This window comes from Heteronotia binoei, chromosome 8 (genome assembly GCF_032191835.1).
Source record: "Heteronotia binoei isolate CCM8104 ecotype False Entrance Well chromosome 8, APGP_CSIRO_Hbin_v1, whole genome shotgun sequence".
Classification (NCBI taxonomy): domain Eukaryota; kingdom Metazoa; phylum Chordata; class Lepidosauria; order Squamata; family Gekkonidae; genus Heteronotia; species Heteronotia binoei.
Genome location: NC_083230.1, coordinates 68,529,581 through 68,549,347, shown reverse-complemented (window position 1 = coordinate 68,549,347; position 19,767 = coordinate 68,529,581).

Here is a 19,767-nt window from a genome sequence, read left to right as displayed (position 1 = left end):
ATCTGTGCCACTCAATTACAGAATTTTCTAATTTGTTCTTGTTGCCTACAATCCTAAATAGCTTCCTTGTACAAACTTCATATAGTCAAAGATTAACAATAAATAAATAAAAATCATGGGTAAATTTCTGAATGATGAGTTCCACTGACATTTAACCAATAAAACAAATAAAGACTGTGGATGATTCACAGACCATCAAAAGACACAGAGAGAAAAGCACAATTTTTGACTGCAGCAAAAATTGTCACAGCACATGCCCACCCTCAAACCAATCTATAGCACTTAGGGACGGTTCCTTTCCTTCCATCATCAGGGGCTATAATGATCATTTCACATTTTCAGCCTTTTTTTGTATCATCACAATTAGTTGTTATCAAGTGCCCATCTGTTCAGCTCATGTTGTGATCATGTATCATGACCAATGGAGCTGAACATCACTGGCATCATTCATTGTCTCAGATATGTCTCCCTTGCCTGTGGCAAAGCTGAACCGGAATAGAATGACATGAACTATTTGAATCAAGAACGCAGACAAGGAGGATGCAAATATGTTGCTGTAGAAAGATCCTTTTCCCATAACCAATAATATAATGAGCCAGGACAATAAGTAGGTACTGCCTCAGCTGGAGTCAAGTGTCTGACTGTCAATTATTTATTTAGTCATTTATTTGATTAATAACCCACACCCTTTTCTCAACAGAGGACTCTGGGAGGTTCACAGCACACACAACACACCATTAAAACTTAAAATAGATAATAAAACCTATGAAACAGAAATAAACACAATAAAACAGATTTTAATTAAAATTCAACTGGTCTTCTGGAGCAAATCTGGACAGCCAGCCAGCAAACTCATTCTCTTAATTTTTTTTTAAATTTGCAATTTATACCCCGCCCTATCCCACAAAGCGGGATGCTGGGCACTCTTGGTTGATTAAATGCTGTTCAAAACAAGGCAGTCTTGCATGACCTACCCAATCGTAACAGATCCCACACAAACCTCTTCTGAGATCTGGTTCCAGAGAGCAGTGGAAGCCACTGAGAAGGTGCTTGACCTATTGGAATGACAAGTGGACTATTTGCAGGCCAGACATTTGCAGAAGGCTCCATGATGAAGACGAAAAGGGACAAGGAGGGTGATATCAGGAGAGGCGGTTTCAAGGGTAAGAAGGTCCCAGACCGTTTAGGGCAGGGGTGCCAAATGTGTGACCCAGGGGCCAGATCAGGCTCCTGGAGGCTTCCTATTGAGCCTATGAGCAAGTCTGCTTTCTTCTCCCTCTCTCTTGCTCCCTTCTGTGTCACAGCTTACTTTGCCAGGCTTGCTCAATCACACAGGAGCAAAACCTCTATTTTCTCCATTGGCTGAGGCTCCTCCCATGGGGATGAGGGGGGGGAGGAAGAGCTTGCTTTGCCAGGCTCTCTCAATTGCACAGCAGAGCTACTGAGCCAAGCCTCTTTTCCTTCTGTTGGCTGAGGCTGTTCCCCCTCTTCATCCCCTGGGGAGGGAGGGAAAGAGTCAGAACTTTCTTTGCCCAGTTCCCTTGATCACACAGGAGAGAAACATAATCTTTAATTGTGTTTATCTGTGTTCTTTACATAGTTTGTATCTCCACTACCTGGCATTACATTTTATGACATACATGACATGGCCTGACAAGGTCACATTTATGTCAGATCCGTCCCTCATAACAAATAAATTCAACACCTGTGGTTTAGGCATTTATAGGTCAAAAACATATAGAATTGGCACTGGAAACTAGTTGGAAACCAGAGTAAGTGCTGCAAGACTGGAGTTATTTGAGCTGATCAGGAAAACCCAGTCAGCAGTCTAGTGGCTGTGTTCTGAACCAGCTGCAATTTCCTAAGTGTCTTCGTGGGTAGCCCTACGTGGATTGCCTTACAATGGTCAATGTGGAGTTGACTGTTATATGGCTCACAGTGGCAGTGTGACAAATAGAGAGCCAATTGGTAGTCACAGATGGCAAAATGCTGCCTTCATCAAAATGGACACTTGTTCATCCAAGGCAAGAGCAGGGTCGAGCCACAGACCAAGGCACTTGATAGAGTCCACTGCCATAAGATGAACCCAGCCAAGCTCAGGTAAAAAGGGCAGCCCCTGAGTCCTGGACCCACCAATCCACATGGCCTCTATTTTTGAGGGATTCAGCTTCAACAAACTCTTCCCCAGGCATTCTGCAATGATATCCAGGTACAAGACCAATGCTGATGTCCCAGCTTTTGGTTGCTTTTCAAACAGGTGGTACAGCTGAGTATCTTCAGCATATTGCTGTTTCACAACTCCAATCCTCTGAGGAGCTCAGCCAGAGAGTGCATATAGATGTTAAACATTGTTAGGGAAAGGAGGGGCCCCTGTGGGACTCTACAGCATAGAGCCCAAGGAGATGATATCTCTCCTCTGTCAGCAACTCATTGCGAGCACTCTGAAGGGAAGAGGAGGAGGAGATTGGATTTATATCCAGGGCTTTTTTTGTAGAAAAGCCTAGCAGGAACTCATTTGCATATTAGGCCACATCCCCTGACACCAAGCCTGCCGGAACTGTGTTCCTGTGCATTCCTGCTAACCCCCCCCCCCCAAACCCTCTGTACCTCGCCGTTCACTACACAGAGTCTCAGTGGTTTACAATCTCTTTTCTCTTCCCCTCCCCACAACAGACTCCCTGTGAGACAGTGCTTATTTTTGTAGCAGGAACTCCTTTGCATATTATGCCACACACCCTTGATGTAGCCAATCCTTCAAGAGTTTACAGGGCTCTTAGTACAGGGCCTGCTGTAAGCTTCAGGAGGATTTGCTTCTCAGCATGCAGTTCTCTCCAGATGCTAACCAATTATATCTCTTGGAACAGCCTGTTACTCAAGGCTCTCCGTTTCTGTGAAGGCACCGATTCTCAGGTCCATTCAGCAGAGACAAGCTGGTTCAAAGCACCAGTTTATTTGCAATTCCAGGAAGAACACCATGCTGGGAATTATTAGGGAATAGAAAACAAATCAGCCAGTATCATAATGCCCCTGTATAAATCGATGGTGCGGCCTCATTTGGAGTACTGTGTACAATTCTGGTCACTGCACCTCAAAAAAGATATTATAGCATTGAAAAAAGTGCAGAAAAGGGCAACTAGAATTATTAAAGAGTTGGAACACCTTCCCTATGAAGAAAGGTTATTAAGCTAGCTTGGAAAAACGTCGACTGAAGAATGACATGATAGAGTTTTACAAGATTATGCATGGGATAGAGAAAGTAGAGAAAGAAGTATTTTTCTCCCTTTCTCACAGTATGAGAACTCATGAACATTCAATGAAATTGCTGAGCAGTTGGGGGGAGGGGGAGGGAAATGTCTGCTGGGCACTCCATTATTCCCTATGGTGACTGATTTCCATAAGATATAATGCAGAATCTGTGAGTATCTGGGGCTCGGGGAGGGGGGAGTGTTTTGAGGTAGAGACAATCACCAAATTTTCAGCATAGCATGTGTTGTCTCTCCTCAAAACACCCCCAAGTTTCAAAAAGATTGGACCAGGGGGTCCAATTCTATGACCCCCCAAAGAAAGTGCCCCTATTCATTATTTCCAAATGGAGGGCATTTAAAAGGTGTGCAGTCGTGCTTGTCACACCCTTGCTCCTGGCTCCACCCCCAAATACCTGACAACCCTATTTAAATTACATCACAGGAGGAGAAGCTGACCCCAGGTTCTGCATACGGTTCTCCACCTGCCGCATCTCTAGCCCGGAGGGGGGCCATTTTACTGCATCATAAACCTCACAAAACAAACTGGTTTAGTAAATGGCTTGGAGATCCATGAAGATTCATGCTTGAAGAGGCCCCACGAACCATGAACTGAAACAAATCTTGATTTTCCTGCTTCATGCCCATTCCCAGTCAGCAGGTTTCCAGTGTAAAGTAGTGTTTATGTATCTTTTGCAGCGCTGCATAATGGTGTCCAGAAAGTCAATCTGCCATGTTGGCTGGTGTAGGTTGGTTTAGGTGTAGGTTGAAGGGAAGCAGGGTAAGTTGTTGAACTTCTGCTCTGATTACATCTCTTAAGGGCTTTCTTTGCATGAGTCTAGAAGAGCTCCGTGGTGCAGAGTGTTAAAGCTGCAGTACTGCAGTCCTAAGCTCTGCTCATGACCTGAGTTCGATCCCCAGTGGAAGCTGGGTTTTCAGGTAGCCGACTCGAGGTTGACTCAGCCTTCCATCTTTCTGAGGTCAGTAAAATGAGTACTCAGCTTGCTGGGGGAAAAGTGTAGATGACTGGGGAAGGCAATGGCAAACCACCCTGTAAAAAGTTTGCCGTGAAAACATTGCGAAAGCAATGTCACTTCAGAGTTGGAAATGACTGGTGCTTGCACAGGGGACCTTTCCTTTCCTTGCATGAGTCTAGATTATAAAACTGTCACAACTGTATCTCATGTGGAGGAGATAGGAGCTGTGGAAGTATTGTTCTAAGGAAGTCTTCATTTTCTTCATCTGATATAGCAGGCTTTAGCTCATGGAAGCTTATGCTTCAATACATTTCTTAGTCTTTAACATGTCACAAAACTATGTTTTTTTTCTGCAACAGGTTACACAGGTCTCCCATTGTTTTCATTTAAATACCATTTAAATCTTTAGCATTGTTTGCAGTGAGGCTAGAAGCAGTTAAAAAAATCATAGTGATGAAGGGAATATAGTTGCTCTGTTCTGGCAAATGTTACATTGCCTGCAGATGGGTTGAGATATCCTGCAGAAACTGATTGCATCAAAGATTTTTCTTCCATCCCATGCAAAGCATATGCTGAAATATCATTACAGTGCCAGCCAGGATCTTTCGTGACTATCAACAAAATTCATTAAATAAAAAAACTGTTTTCAGCACTTTGAAAATCATATTAAAAGAATGTTTATTTAATTTATTTTAATTTATATCCTACCCTCCCCGTCGAAGGCAGGCTCAGGGCGGCTCAATGTTCTATCTCTTCTCTCTAAGTCTCCTAAAACTGATTCCCCTGCTTTGAGTTAGACCTCCCATCTTGCTACCCAGCGTTCATAAAACACAATTGGAGATAATGAAAGAAATGCAGTGCATAACATGTTTTTTAGCTGATAGTATTGATTCCAGGCTTTCTTACAGAAAATTCATTCATTCATATGTTGCAGCTGCAATGCTGATTACTACCCCTATGCTGCCTATTAAAAATGTGCTAATATGACCCAGAACTCAAATCACAGATAAAATCTAATCACAAACGCCATACTATGTTAGAGCTTATAGCAGAAAAGAATATATCTGAAACAAATGCAGATCCACACAGGTATTGGTGTGGGGCTGCCACATGCCCACTGGCACTCCAGAGGCTAGCAAGAAAAAGAATTTTTAATAATTTCCATCAGTAATGGCATGACATCACTTCCTAGTTTTCATGGAAGTGATGTCATGCCATTACTGATGGAAATTTTTAAAAATTCTTTTTCTTGCTAGCCTCTGGAGTGCCAGTGGGCATGTGGCAGCCCCACACCAATACCTGTGTGGATCTGCATTTGTTTCAGATATATTCTTTCTGGCATCATACCTCTGTATGAATTGCCAGAATCCAGGAATTCCCAGAGAACTGATGTCACTTTTGGGTTTCCCCCAGATTTCCTGGCAGTGATTTTACCATAGAGTTTTCAGTGATTCCTGGAGAGATGCAATGTCACTTCCAGCTTTTTACCAGAAATAAAATCATGCAGTCAATGATAGTATTATGTATGTGGACTTAAGTGAGAACTGAAATGGGTGTTCCTGCCTGGCTCATTGGAGCCAGATGACCAGAGCTTGGGAACAATGGGCAGCAGGATCCTAAGATTAATTTAATGTGTATTAATGTAATGGTTTATTAATGTATTGTTGTCTTTTGTTGTTGTTAGCCGCCCTGAGCCTGCTTGGCGGGGGAGGGAGGGATACAAATAAAATTTTACTTTACTTTACTTACTTACTAATCCCTGTTGCCCTGCTCCAATCATGGGCCCCCTGCTGGTTTGAATGGACCAATAGAGTGCTTGTGCAGAACCTTGATATGTATATATAGTTGGCCCTGTTGGCCCAGTGCACCAGTCTTATGCTTAGCCTTACGATGTAATCAATAAAGAGCTGATGTTTCACTACCACCTCGCCTCATCTATCATAGAATCATAGAGTTGGAAGGGAGCTTCAGGGTCATCTAGTCCAACCCCCTGCACAATGCAGGAAACTCACAAACACCTCACCCTAAATTCACAGGATCTTTATTGCTGTCAGATGGCCATCTAGCCTCTGTTTAAAAACCTCCAAGGAAGGAGAGCCCACCACCTCCCGAGGAAGCCTGTTCCACTGAGGAATCGCTCTAACGGTGAGGAAGTTCTTCCTAATGTTGAGCCGGAAACTCTTCTGATTTAATTTCAACCCATTGGTTCTACTCTTAACTTCTGGGGCCGCAGAAAAAAATTCCACACCACCCTCTATGTGACAGCCCTTCAAGTACTTGAAGATGGTGATCATATCACCTCTCAGCTGCCTCCTCTCCAGGCTAAACATCCCCATTTTCTTCAGCCTTTCTTCACAGGACTTGGTCTCCAGACCCCTCACCATCTTCGTCGCCCTCCTCTGGACCCGTTACAGCTTGTCTATATCTTTCTTAAAATATGGTGCCCAAAACTGAACACAATATTCCAGGTGAGGTCACCAAAGCAGAGTAAAGCGATACCATCACATCACGTGATCTGGACCTCTATTTGCATTTTCCTTTTTAGCCACCGCATCACACTGTTGACTTATATTCAGCATATCATCCACTAAGACCCCTAGATCCTTTTTGCACATGCTACTGCTAAGACAAGTGTCCCCCATCCTATAACATGCATTGGATTTTTCCTACCTAAATGTAGAACTTTACATTTATCCCTGTTAAAATTCATTTTATTGATTTTAGCTCAGTTTTCCAGCCTGTCAAGATCATCCTGTATCCTGTTTCTGTCTTCTACTGTATTTGCAACCCCTCCCAATTTAGTATAATCTGCAAATTTAATAAGCATTCCCTCTATTCCTTCATCCAAATCATTTATAAAGATGTTGAACAAAACAGGTCCCAGGACAGATCCTTGAGGCACTCGTCACTTCTCTCCAAGAGGATGAGGAACCATTCACAAGCACTCTTTGGGTGTGATCAGTCAGCCAGTTACAAATCCACCTAATGGTAACAATATCCAAACCACATTTTATTAACTTGTCAACAAGGATAGTATGTGGAACCTTATCAAAAGCCTTACTAAAATCAAGATAAATGATGTCTACAGCATTCCCCTGATCCAGCAAGGTAGTCACTTTCTCAAAAAAAAAAAAAGAGATCAGGTTAGTCTGACATGACTTGTTCTTGAGGAACCCATGCTGTCTCTTAGTAATCACATCCACTCTTCCATATAGTGAGATCCATAGATATAGCGGTAACGAGGTTGGGATCCTGATGAGCATCCTCAGCTCGGTATCATGCCGCCCAGAGAGATGGGAAACCTGGTTGAAGCAATTAGAAAACCACATTGACTACCACGAGGTCACAGGTCGCAAGGAGAAGGCCCTGCTTCTCAGCTCCTGTGGCATGGATGTCCTGAAGCTGGCGCAAGGCCTCATGGCGCCCGTGACCTTCAAGGCAGCCACTTTTGATGATATCATCACGGCTCTCACGACTCACTTCACTCCGAAGCCAACAGTCCTGGCCCATCGCCTCAAGTTCTTTGAGTGCCGCCAGCAACCCAGTGAGTCTGTGGCCGACTTCAGCGCTGCCATCTGCCGGTTGTCCCTCTGCTGTGATTTTCTGATCCTAGACAAAGCGCTGAGAGACCAGTTCATCTTCGGCCTGTGGAACAAAAAGCTGCAGCTGAAATTGGTTGGTAAGGATGGCACCCACTTGACCAAGGCCATCAAGGAGGCAACGGCTTATGAGTAATCAGGGAAGGAGTGAGCCACAGCCTCTGAGCATCAAGCTGCCACTTACTTGTCCAAATGGGAGGACTTGGGGGAAGACAACAAACTCAAGCTCCAGCATGCGGCTCAGAAGCAACCACCAATATGACAGACTGAGACTGTGCCTGCCCATGAGTGTGCCTGTCACGAGCTGGGGCCAGGCCAGGCGAAGTCCAGGGGCAGTCCAAGGTCTGTAACCGGTGAGCAAGAGTGTCCAAGGTGCCAAAGCCAAATCGTTGTCCAGGTATCGTAGGTCAGAGGTTCAGAAGCCGTAGTCAGGGGGTCCAGAAGTCAAGCCAAGGTCAGGAGGTCCAAAGTCAAAAGCCGAAGTGGATGCTAGGACGTCAGGTAGATGACTAGTTGCTTCCACAAAGCCTCCTCCCAAAGCCTACAGCTATATAGCCCTCTGCTGGCTGTTGCCCATTTGGGCTAATTGCTGGCTCAGAGAGGCAGCCAGGATCCTGTTGCAACTCAAGCATCCTTGCTCTTAGAAGGGCCAGAATCCTCTCAAAACTCAGGGCTCAGGGAGCGTCTTGCTTGTGAGCGTGCCGCCCTCCTCCGATCCCTGAGGTCCTGACGGAGGCGGTCACGCACACGCGCCACCCGAGAGGGCGAGGCAGGGGGGCTGGGATCTTCTCCAGCAGGAGGCAGGGGCACTGGTGCAGGTGGCAGGGGCACAGTTTCTGCTGCAGGCTCAACTTCCTCTACAGGGTCCCTAGCACCCATGACACTATCCCCCCCCCCCAGGGCCCCTTTCCGTCGAGGGGCCTGGGAGGTCGGGGTGGTCGTTGTGGAACCGTTGCACCAAGTCTGGGGCATGAAGATTGTCCACGGGCTCCCAAGACCGGTCTTCTGGGCCGTATCCCTCCCAGTCCACAAGGTACTGGAGGCCTCCACGATGGTACCGGGAGTCCAGGATCTGGCGCACCTCGTATTCTTCTTCATCATCCACCAACACTGGTGGTGGTGGCGGTGGAGAAGGAGGCCGAGCTGGGTCAGGGCGTGCAGCTGGAACAAGGAGGGAGCGATGGAACACGGGGTGAATGCGGAGGTGGGGTGGCAACTGGAGCCTGAAGGCGACGGGGTTTATTTGTTCTAAGACAGGGTAGGGTCCAATGAACCGCGCATCCAGCTTGTGAGACCGACCAGGCCAGTGCAGGTAGCGAGTTGAGAGCCACACCTGATCCCCCGGCTGGATTGGGGGGCCTTCCTGCCTCTTCCGGTCCGCAGCTAGTTTATAGGCTTCCTTGGCCCGCTGTAGCTGCTCTCGGAGCAAGTCTTGGCTGGCGCGGAGTTCTTGCAGGTAGGCCTCAACGGCAGGGACATTCGTGGGTGGCAGGATCGCCGGGAAGAACCGAGGGTGGTACCCGTAGGTTGCAGCAAACGGGGTCATTTGGGTGGAGGAATGGACCGCGTTGTTGTATGCAAATTCCGCTAGAGGCAACAGAGTGGTCCAGTCGTCCTGCTGGTAGCAGGTGTAACAGCGGAGATATTGTTCTAGCGTGGCATTGGTGCGCTCTGTCTGACCATCTGTCTGTGGGTGGTAAGCTGAGGACAGGTGCACTCGAGTCCCCAGGCTGGAATGGAGGGCTTGCCAGAACCGAGAGGAGAACTGGGGGCCCCGGTCTGAGATCAGGTGGGCTGGGAGTCCGTGCAGACGAAAGATGTGTTGCAGGTAGAGCTGGGCTGTCTCCTGAGCTGTGGGAAGTTTCGGGCACGGAATGAAGTGGGCCATCTTGGTAAATAGGTCGACGACCACCAAGATGCACGTCTGACCCTTGGATCGTGGAAGTTCCGTGATGAAGTCCATCGAGATGGTATCCCAGGGTCCTGAGGGTGTGGGCAAGGGCTGTAACAACCCCGAGGGTTTGGCTGGGATGTCTTTGGCCCGTCGGCAGACGTCACAGGAGCTGACATAACGGGCAACATCGGAGCGAACTCGTGGCCACCAGAATTCCCGTGTCAGCAAGTGGGTGGTCTTATGTTGTCCAAAGTGCCCAGCGGGTAACGCGTCGTGGGTCATGCGTAGTACTTCTGCCCGCAAGGGCCCGGGCGGCACATAGAGGCGTTCGTGGTGTAGCAAGAGGCCGCCTCGAGTCGTGAACTCGCCTGTTGAGCCATCTTGGAGTGCCTGGAGGTGTTGCTGGACCCAGGGATCATTGGCCTGGCTAGCACGAATGTCCTCCACGAGTGCTGGTGAAGTGGAGGTGGCTGCAAACACTGAGGGTGGCAGGATGGGAGCAGCAGGCACGGTCTCAGTCGAAGCAGGAGCGTATTCCGGTTTCCGCGAGAGCGCATCGGCTTTCCGGTTCTGGGTATGGGGGATGTAGGTGATCTTGAAGTCAAAGCGGGAGAAGAATAGGGACCACCGGATCTGGCGCTGGTTGAGACGGCGGGTGGTCTGGAGATGCTCCAAGTTCCGGTGGTCGGTGAGCACTTGGACAGGGTGGCGAGCCCCTTCAAGGTAATGTCTCCAAACCTCAAAAGCCACCTTGATCGCGAGCAACTCCCTCTCCCAGATGGTGTAGTTCCTCTCTGCCGCAGTGAGCTGGCGTGAGTAATAGGCGCAGGGCTGGAGTGGCTGGGACGGCTCCTCGCGCTGGGACAGCACTGCTCCCAGGGCCACGTTGGAGGCATCAGCTTCCACCGTAAAGGGAAGCTGGGGGTCGGGGTATCTCAGGAGTGGCCCGGTGGCGAAGCGGGTCTTCAGGGTGGAGAAAGCGTTATCGGCCTCTGGGGACCAGTGGAAAGGTTCTTTGGGGCGGAGTAGTTGAGTCAGGGGTGTTGTCAGAGATGCATAGGCTGGGATGAATTGCCGATAGTAGTTGGCAAAACCAAGGAACCGCTGCAGGTCTTTGCGATTCTGAGGGGCCTGCCAGGTCAGGACCGCTTCCACCTTTTTCGGGTCCATGAGGATTCCCTGTGGTGACACAATGTGACCAAGGAACTCGACGGAGCGCAGGTCAAAGTCGCACTTCTCCAGCTTGGCGTAGAGGCCATGGGCTCGTAGGCGCTGTAGGACCTGGCGGACGTGCTCGGCATGCTGGGCAGGATTGCGGGAGTAAATTAGAATGTCATCCAGGTATATGATCGCGAAGCGGTCGAGCAGGTCCCGGAATACATCATTCATGAACCTCTGGAAGACAGCGGGGGCGTTGGTCAATCCGAAGGGCATCACCAGGTGCTCGTACTGCCCGTATCGGGTCCCAAACGCGGTCTTCCATTCGTCTCCGGGCCGTATGCGCACCAAATTGTACGCTCCGCGGAGGTCCAGCTTGGTGTAGATTTGGGCCCCCTTTAAACGATCCAAGAGTTCAGGGATCAGTGGTAGAGGGTACCGGTCGCGGATGGTGATCTTGTTCAGGGCCCGGTAGTCATTGCACAGCCGGAGCTCCCCGCTTTTCTTCTTCACGAAGAGGACTGGAGCAGACAGGGGAGAAGTTGAGGGTCGGATGAATCCGCGCTTCAGGTTCTTGTCCAGGTAGTCTCGCAAAGCTGCCAACTCAGGCTCCGACATTGGGTACAGACGCCCCACCGGGAGTGGTGCCCCAGGTACCAAATCAATGGCACAGTCATAGGGTCGGTGAGGGGGAAGCTGATCTGCTCCTGTCTCTTCAAAGACATCGGCGAAATCTGCATACTTCTGAGGGAGCTGAGGACCACCACTCGGGATGCCGGCTGCTAGAGTGGTGGGAGGAGTCAGATGGGGGCATGGGTCTCGGAAGCGTAGTTCTTGCTGAGCCCAGTCCACGATGGGGTTGTGCAGCTTCAGCCAGGAAAGGCCTAGAATCAGCGGGAAGCGAGGCATGCGGGCGACATCAAACTGCAGCTGTTCTTGGTGCTGCTGGACGTGGAAGGTGATGGGACAGGTCTCCTGGGTGACGGGGCCAGAACGGAGGAGGCGCCCGTCAATAGCCTCCACCAGCATCGGAATCTCTTTTGGCTGCACTGGGATCTGGTGCTGCTTTACAAAGGCGGCATCTACGAAACAGTGGGCCGCTCCCGAGTCCAGCATGGCATACACGAACAGCCAGCGTCCATCGGGCAGATGGAGTTTGACTGGTAGCAGGAACGGGCCCGGGGTATCAGCCTGTTGTTCGGAGGACCCAGCTAGTCGCCCCAGGCTGGAGGGTCCACTTACGCCTGGGGCTGGCCTTTTGGCGGTGGTGGCAATGTAGGTCTGGGTATTCGATGTTTAGCAGGGCAGCCAGAGGCATAGTGGCCTGCCGTGCCGCAGTAGAGGCACAGGTTCTGCGTGCGGCGTCTGGCCTTTTCTTCTGGAGTCAGGCGGGGTCGAGCAGCTCCAAGCTGCATAGGCTCACCCTCGTCTCTGGTACTAGCTGGGGATGGGAGAGGAGCCAAGTGGCATGGCGCAGGGAGCTGGCGCCCTCGGGTCTTGGCTTGGCGGCGACTTTCCAGGCGGCCATCGATGCGGAGGCAGAGGGTGATAAGTTCCTGGAGCGTGGGGGGCCGCTCCACCCTGGCCAGTTCGTCCAGGACTTCCTCTGCCAACCCCTCGGTAAACTGGTCCATCTGAGCAGCCTCATTCCACGCCAAGTCTTGGGCCAGGAGCTTGAATTCGGTGGCATACTGAGCCACCGAGGACTGGCCTTGTTTCAGGGCCCTGATTTTCCGGTTGGCTGTGGCTGCTTGGACTGGGTTGGAGAAGGCAGCAGACAGGTGGGCCTCAAACCCCTGGTAATCAGTCAGTAGGGGAGAGGACCCAACCAGTAGGGGTGTGGCCCACTTGGCCGCCTGCCCCTTTAACCGACTAATGATAAAACACACCTTCGTCTTGTCATTGGGGAAGTCCCGTGCTCTTAGTTCAAAGTACAGCTGACACTGTGCCAGGAACGCAGGGAATTCTTCCACAGCACCCCCAAATCTGTCAGGTGGGGGAACTGGGCACTTGGCTGGAGCACTGGCTGCAGGCTGTTGCTGCAAGTGCACTACTGCCTGTGTCAGCTGCTGTACCTGGGCTTGGAGGGCAGCCAGTAGTCCTGCGGTTCCACTTGCTTCAGCATCCATCCTGTGGAATGGGTGTTTGTGTGGGTGGAAGCAATCTGTCACGAGCTGGGGCCAGGCCAGGCGAAGTCCAGGGGCAGTCCAAGGTCTGTAACCGGTGAGCAAGAGTGTCCAAGGTGCCAAAGCCAAATCGTTGTCCAGGTATCGTAGGTCAGAGGTTCAGAAGCCGTAGTCAGGGGGTCCAGAAGTCAAGCCAAGGTCAGGAGGTCCAAAGTCAAAAGCCGAAGTGGATGCTAGGACGTCAGGTAGATGACTAGTTGCTTCCACAAAGCCTCCTCCCAAAGCCTACAGCTATATAGCCCTCTGCTGGCTGTTGCCCATTTGGGCTAATTGCTGGCTCAGAGAGGCAGCCAGGATCCTGTTGCAACTCAAGCATCCTTGCTCTTAGAAGGGCCAGAATCCTCTCAAAACTCAGGGCTCAGGGAGCGTCTTGCTTGTGAGCGTGCCGCCCTCCTCCGATCCCTGAGGTCCTGACGGAGGCGGTCACGCACACGCGCCACCCGAGAGGGCGAGGCAGGGGGGCTGGGATCTTCTCCAGCAGGAGGCAGGGGCACTGGTGCAGGTGGCAGGGGCACAGTTTCTGCTGCAGGCTCAACTTCCTCTACAGGGTCCCCAGCACCCATGACAGTGCCAGCTGCGGGGAGCCCCACGAGCGTTGCTCCTGCTGGTTCAGAGACATTGTCTGCCACCAGTGCAGGAAGACGGACTACATAGCGAGGGTCTGCTCATCCAGGACCAAGTGATCAACTTCGGGTGGCAACCCCCGTCGGGATCTGGGCTGACACCAAGAGGCCACCTTTGCAGAGCACCTCACTCCATCGCGACAGCAGAGGAACAGGTATGCCAGCTTTCCCTGCCGTCCCCAGGAAAACTGCAAATAACTGCGCTAATCAAGGGCAAGCCCTGCAGAATGAAAGTGTACTCTGGGGCCAGACAGACTATAATTTCGACTTAGACCATCTGACAGCTGTGCCCAGGGGGAGAAACCCAGCTCCTGCCCTCCCCATTTGTTGTCTGGGACTACCAAAAAATGTGAGATCGCAGTCAAGGGAGTGGGTTTTTTTTCAGGTGAAGTATGGCAACTTCTCAGGAAAGCTGCCTCTGCTCGTAGTAGAGGGGGATTTGTGGGTCAAACGTGGTTTGGGCCCCTGGGAATTCAAGTCACTGGTATAAATCAGGTCCCCACACGGCCAGGGGATTTCCAGCGTATTTGTGGGGAGTTCTCAGTGGTTTTTGATGGCGCCCTGGAAACATACACTGGTCCCGCCCCCCATGTCTTTGGAACTAAACCCGAATGTCCAGCCCATAAGGCTGAAGGCCTGACGTGTGTCTTTTGCCCTAAAACATAAGATTGAGGAGGAAATAGACCTCCTGGTGGCCCAGGGGGTGCTAGAGCTGGTCATCCCGGCCAAGCTCGATGACCGCATTGTCATCCCGGCCAAGCTTGATAACCGCATCCGCCTCTGCACGGACTACAAGTGTACTATAAATAAGGCACTAAAGGGCCATGCATACCCAGTGCCAGTGGTAAACCATGTGCTTGCATCATTAATGGGGGCTAAGATCTTCAGCAAATTGGACTTGGCCCAGGCCTACCAACAGCTCCATTGCCAAGGTGCAAACTATTGTCATACACAGAGGTGCCTTCAAGGTCAAGCGCCTCCAGTTTGGGGTCAGTGTGGCCCTGGGAATTTTTCAGAACCTAACAGACTCTCTTTTGAAAGTTAATCCCAGGGTCCAGCCATTTTTCAATAATGTGCTGATCGCCGCAGCCACAGAGGAGTTCGCCTCCCGCCTCCATGCTGTACTCCAGTGTTTTGACTCTATAGGGCTGAAGGTGAAAAGGGAAAAATGTCCCCTGGGGGTCCCTAAGACAGAGTTCCTGGGGTATTCAGTGGATGAGAATGACATCCATCCCTCGAAGGAGAAGGTGGAGGCCATCTGTGACACATCGACCCCCATGAATAAGGGCCTCCTCAATGTCTACCGTGCTTCCTCAATGTCTACCATGCCTTCTTGTCCCAGAAGACGGCGGTAGCAGAACCTCTACACCATTTATTGTACAAAAGGGCCCCATGGGTTTGGAACCACAGACAGGCCACCGCCTTCCAAGCGGTAAAGGACCTCCTCACTTCCAACAGTACTGGCTCACTTTGACGAGCAGCTGCCCATCGTCCTGGCCTGCGACACATCACCAAATGGGGTGCGGGCCGTTCTAGCACACGTGCTGCCAGATGGCCATGAGGTTCCAGTGGCATACTACTCTCAGACCTTACAAAAGCCAGAGCACAATTATGCGCAAATAGACAAAGAGGGCCTGGCCATTGTAGCGTGGGTAAAAAAATTTCATGATTATTTGTACAACCAGCCCTTCACGATACATATGGACCATAAGCCCCTCTTAGGCCTGTTCACCCCCAACTGCCAGACACCCAAGATGTTGTCACCTTGGGTCTTAAGGTGGTCCATTTTTTTCGCGTGGTTCCAGTATGACCTCCAGTATCACTCAGGGAAAGCAATGGAGCATGCGGACACTTTGAGTCAGCTGCCTCTGCCCTCCGGGGACCCGGATCCAGCCCCTGCACACCAGATCATGTTGTTAGAATCCCTGCCAGACCACCCGGTACATGCGAAGGACATAGCTCACAGTTCGGCTAGGGATAAAATCCTCTCCAGAGTTTTGAACTGGGTGTGGAGGGGATGGCCAATGGGCCGGGTGGGCTCAGAGTTTGCCACATTCGCATCCCACTGGGACGAACTGCCGGTGCACAAGTGCTGCTGGTTGTGGTGAAGTAGGGTGGTGGTGCCTCTGGCCCTGTGGCAGAGAGTCCTCATAGTGGACTTCTACTTGAAATGGCTTGAGGTAGTCTCCATAGCATCCACCTCCTCTTAAGCCACCATTGCGGCCCTCCACAGGGTTTTTGCCACCCACAGGCTGCTGGATACCCTCATCTCAGATAATGGGATGGCCTTCACATCAGGGGAATTCTTGGACTTCTGCGGCCAGAACTTGATTCAGCACATCAGGTCAGCCCCCTTCCATCCGGCCACTAACGGCCAGGCAGAAAGGATGGTGCGGTCCACCAAAGAGTCACCCGCCGCATCATCCAGAGGGACTGGGAGTCCCACCTCGCAGTGTTCCTGCTGGCTCAGCATAGTATCTCCTGCACAGCCATCTGTCGCTGCCCAGCCGAGCTCCTCATGGGCTGGTGGCTGTCGATGTGCCTTGACTGGATGCATCCTAACCAGACCCCAGATCTGCAAGAGGTGCCCGACATGGTCTGAACACCCAGGGGGTTTGATACAGGGGACTTGGTGTATGCAAAGAACTATGGTGGTGGCCCAGCATGGATTCTGGCCCAAGTCTCCAGGGTTCTGAGGTTGGTCATATATGAAGTCACCACCGAGGGTGGGTTCACAATGTGGTGACACATCAACCAGTTGAGGTCATGTGAAGTGCCGGAGGATAAGATCGAGGAAGTCGAAGGCCCGCAGGACCCACTGGCTGCCTCGGCTCCGACAGCCCCTGAACCAGCAGCAGCTGCGATTCCGACCCCTGGTCCTCCGCCAGAGGTCTCCAGGAACATTGAACCATCAGCCAAGGTTCCTGCATCACCGGCCCCTGCGCTCACTGTACCTGAAGCTGCGGCGGCACCGCCACCCTCACCAGCACCCAGGTGGTCAACATGGGAGCACTGCAAGCCTGCTTACTTAAAGGACTATGTGTGCCAAGGTTGATGAACTAGGAGGGGAGGGAAGTTATGTATGTGGACTCAAGTGAGAACTGAATTGGGTGTTTTTGCCTTGCTCATTGGAGCCAGACAACCAGAGCTTGGGGACTTGGGAATAATGGGCAGAAGGATCCTAATCCCTGCTACGTTGCTCCAATCATGGGCCCCCTGCTAGTTTGAATGGACCAAAAGAGTGAGTGCTTGCACAGGAACCCTGACATGTATATATTTGGCCCAGTCTTCAGTCTTATGCTGAGCCTTACTATGCTGAAATCAATAAAGAGCTGATGTTTCACTGCCACCTCGCCTCATCGATCCATAGAACCCACTATATTATAGATAGCTGCCCGCCTCCATGACCCTTCCCCATCCAGTCTCCCAGTGGTTGCCTATATTGAACTGTTATTAGGGAGAAGTGGATATAGTCATTTCAATTTTTTAAATGTTATTTTTGTCATTTATTTTACTTTGATTAATTTTTGCTGCCATCACTGATGGTTGTTTTGGTTCTTTCATTTTTTAAAAAAGTTTTCAGGCCATTTTAAAAACCATTAATACAAAACTGACCTGGGAAATTCTTGGAGATTTATGGGCATGCTTGGGGAGGGTGAAGTTTGGTGAGGATGTTTGATGCCATAGAATGTGCCTTCAAAGATGCCATTCTTCTAGGGGAGCTGACCTCTGAAGTCTGGAGAGCACCTGTAATTCCTGGAAAACTCCAGGACCCTGGAGGTCAGCAACATTAAGAAGAAAAGTTGGATTTATATCCTGCTCTTCACTGCTTGCAATATCCTTCTGCTCCTCTTCTCACAACAGACACCCTGTGAGGTAGATGGGATTGAGAGAGCTTTGAGAGAACTGCTCTGAGAAAACAACTCTGAGAGAACTGTGACTGACTCAAAGTCACCCAGCTGGCTGCATCGGAAGGAATGGAGAATCAAATCCAGTTCTCCAGATTAGAGTTCACCACTATTAACCACTACACCAAACTGGCTCTTAAAATAGGTACATAAATATCTTAACTAAACAAATACAGACCCCATTGCTAAAGTCTGTAGATCTCAGACTCCTTTGCTTTCTTGATTTTCTGGGACCTCTAGACTGAGCTTTTCCTCCTGTGTCATGAATTAGGCTTCTTGTAATGAAACATACTTTGGCAACTGGGAAATAATTGAAAACCTCTAATCAGTGATGATAATCATTTTTCTCACTGCCTCCAAAATAGGAGCATCTTCTTCTTCCATATACCTAATTACTGAATCAATGTTGTTCATATTGCCTATGTCCTAGCTGCTGTTCCTACTGAGTCCTAAAGGACTTATTGTTCTGCACCAGTTTAGTATTTCCCCACCACCACCACCAAAAACAACAACAGTCACTTCTCTGTTTTGCTCCCCAGCATGTAGCCCTTGCAAAAATCATACTAATATACCTTGCAGATGTTTAGGCTATGTTTGTGTTTTGGTTTTTTAAAAAATTCTGTGAATGTCATGGTGCCTTTCCGCCATTGTTATTACTTACAGGCTAATATATATGTACCTGATATTTATTTTCATAAACTCTTGTGTGCATATTTTCTCCCATTTGTTGAATACCACAAACAACAGCATCTTTTTAGGTTAATGGTGGTTTCACCAAAATAGGACTACATGAAAAACAAACATTCTCTGGACAGATTATACACATCCCATTATTTTTAGATTTAGACACTTCAAATGTTCTTTTCTGAAAAACCCTAAGTAGCACTTTGGATGATATGAATCCATTAAGCATTATTTTCAAATTGTTTTCCAAATTAAAATGCCTGAGCTGAAACCTTGTGATGCTAAACAGCATCCTTTCTACTCATGTCATGTGCTGTAAATTAGTGTTTTCAAACTGAAAAAAAATGGTACAGTAAGGGGGGGGGGAGTGCTTTACACTGGGTGCTATATGATGTGCCTTAGATAATTTAAAGAAGCACTAAAGCATGTGAGTGGAGTATGTAAAGAGAAGAACAAAATACACAGGAAAAAAGAGAGCAAATCTCAGTGACATCTGCATAAATCCACTTCTGCTTCATCCAGTTCATTCATCAGTTTATTAATTATGTGACTTTTCTTTGTAAGGAATGCATGTTTGTGCTTTTATCAAAGGAATATTCTCAGTTTTGCGCTGTTCTGCTTATTTAATTTATCAAGTCATAAAAGCTTTTTTAGTTAAAGCCTTCCTTTCTTTAGAATTATGATTCCTGATTTGGGCAAAATAACTATTAAAACTAAACAGTACTAGTAAAAAAAAAATCCCCCCAAAACACAGTCTGTTGTAATCATAGGCTTCCCAATCCCCAGGTACCAGCAGGGGATCCCCTGTTTTGACAGGCTTCTCCCCGTCCCCAGCCAGATAGTCGGCGGGGGAAGCCCCGCCCCCCACAATCACCATGTAGTTTTAGAGCTCCTGCAGGTCCATTTTTAAAATATGTGCCTTTAAGGCTGAGTAGGAAGCAGGAAACAGGAAGGACTTTGGAGAATGGCCCCTCCCTTTGTTTTCAGATCAAGTAAAGTTCTGCAGGAACAAGACACAGTAAGTATTTGTGTGTGTGAGAGAGGGAGGGAATTCCCTGGCTTGGAGGCCCTCCCCCAGCTTTAGAAAGCGTGTGTGTGTGTGTGGGGGGGGAAATGTCTACTGGGCACTCTATTATTCCCTATGGAGAACAATTCCCATAGGGAATAATGGGGAATTGATCCGCGGGTATTGGGGGCTCTGAGGGGGCTATGTTTTGAGGTAGAGGCACCAAACATTTAGTATAGCATCTAGTGCCTCTCCGCAAAATACCCCCCAAGTTTCAAAAGGATTGGACCAGGGGGTCCAATTCTATGAGCTTCCAAAGATGGTGCCCCTATCCTTCATTATTTCCTATGGAAGAAAGGCATTTAAAATGGTGTGCTGTCCCTTTAAATGTGATGGCCAGAACTCCCTTGGAGTTCAATTATGCTTGTCACACCCTTGTTCCTGGGTCCACCTCCAATGTATCCTGGCTCCACCCCAACGTCTCCTGGCT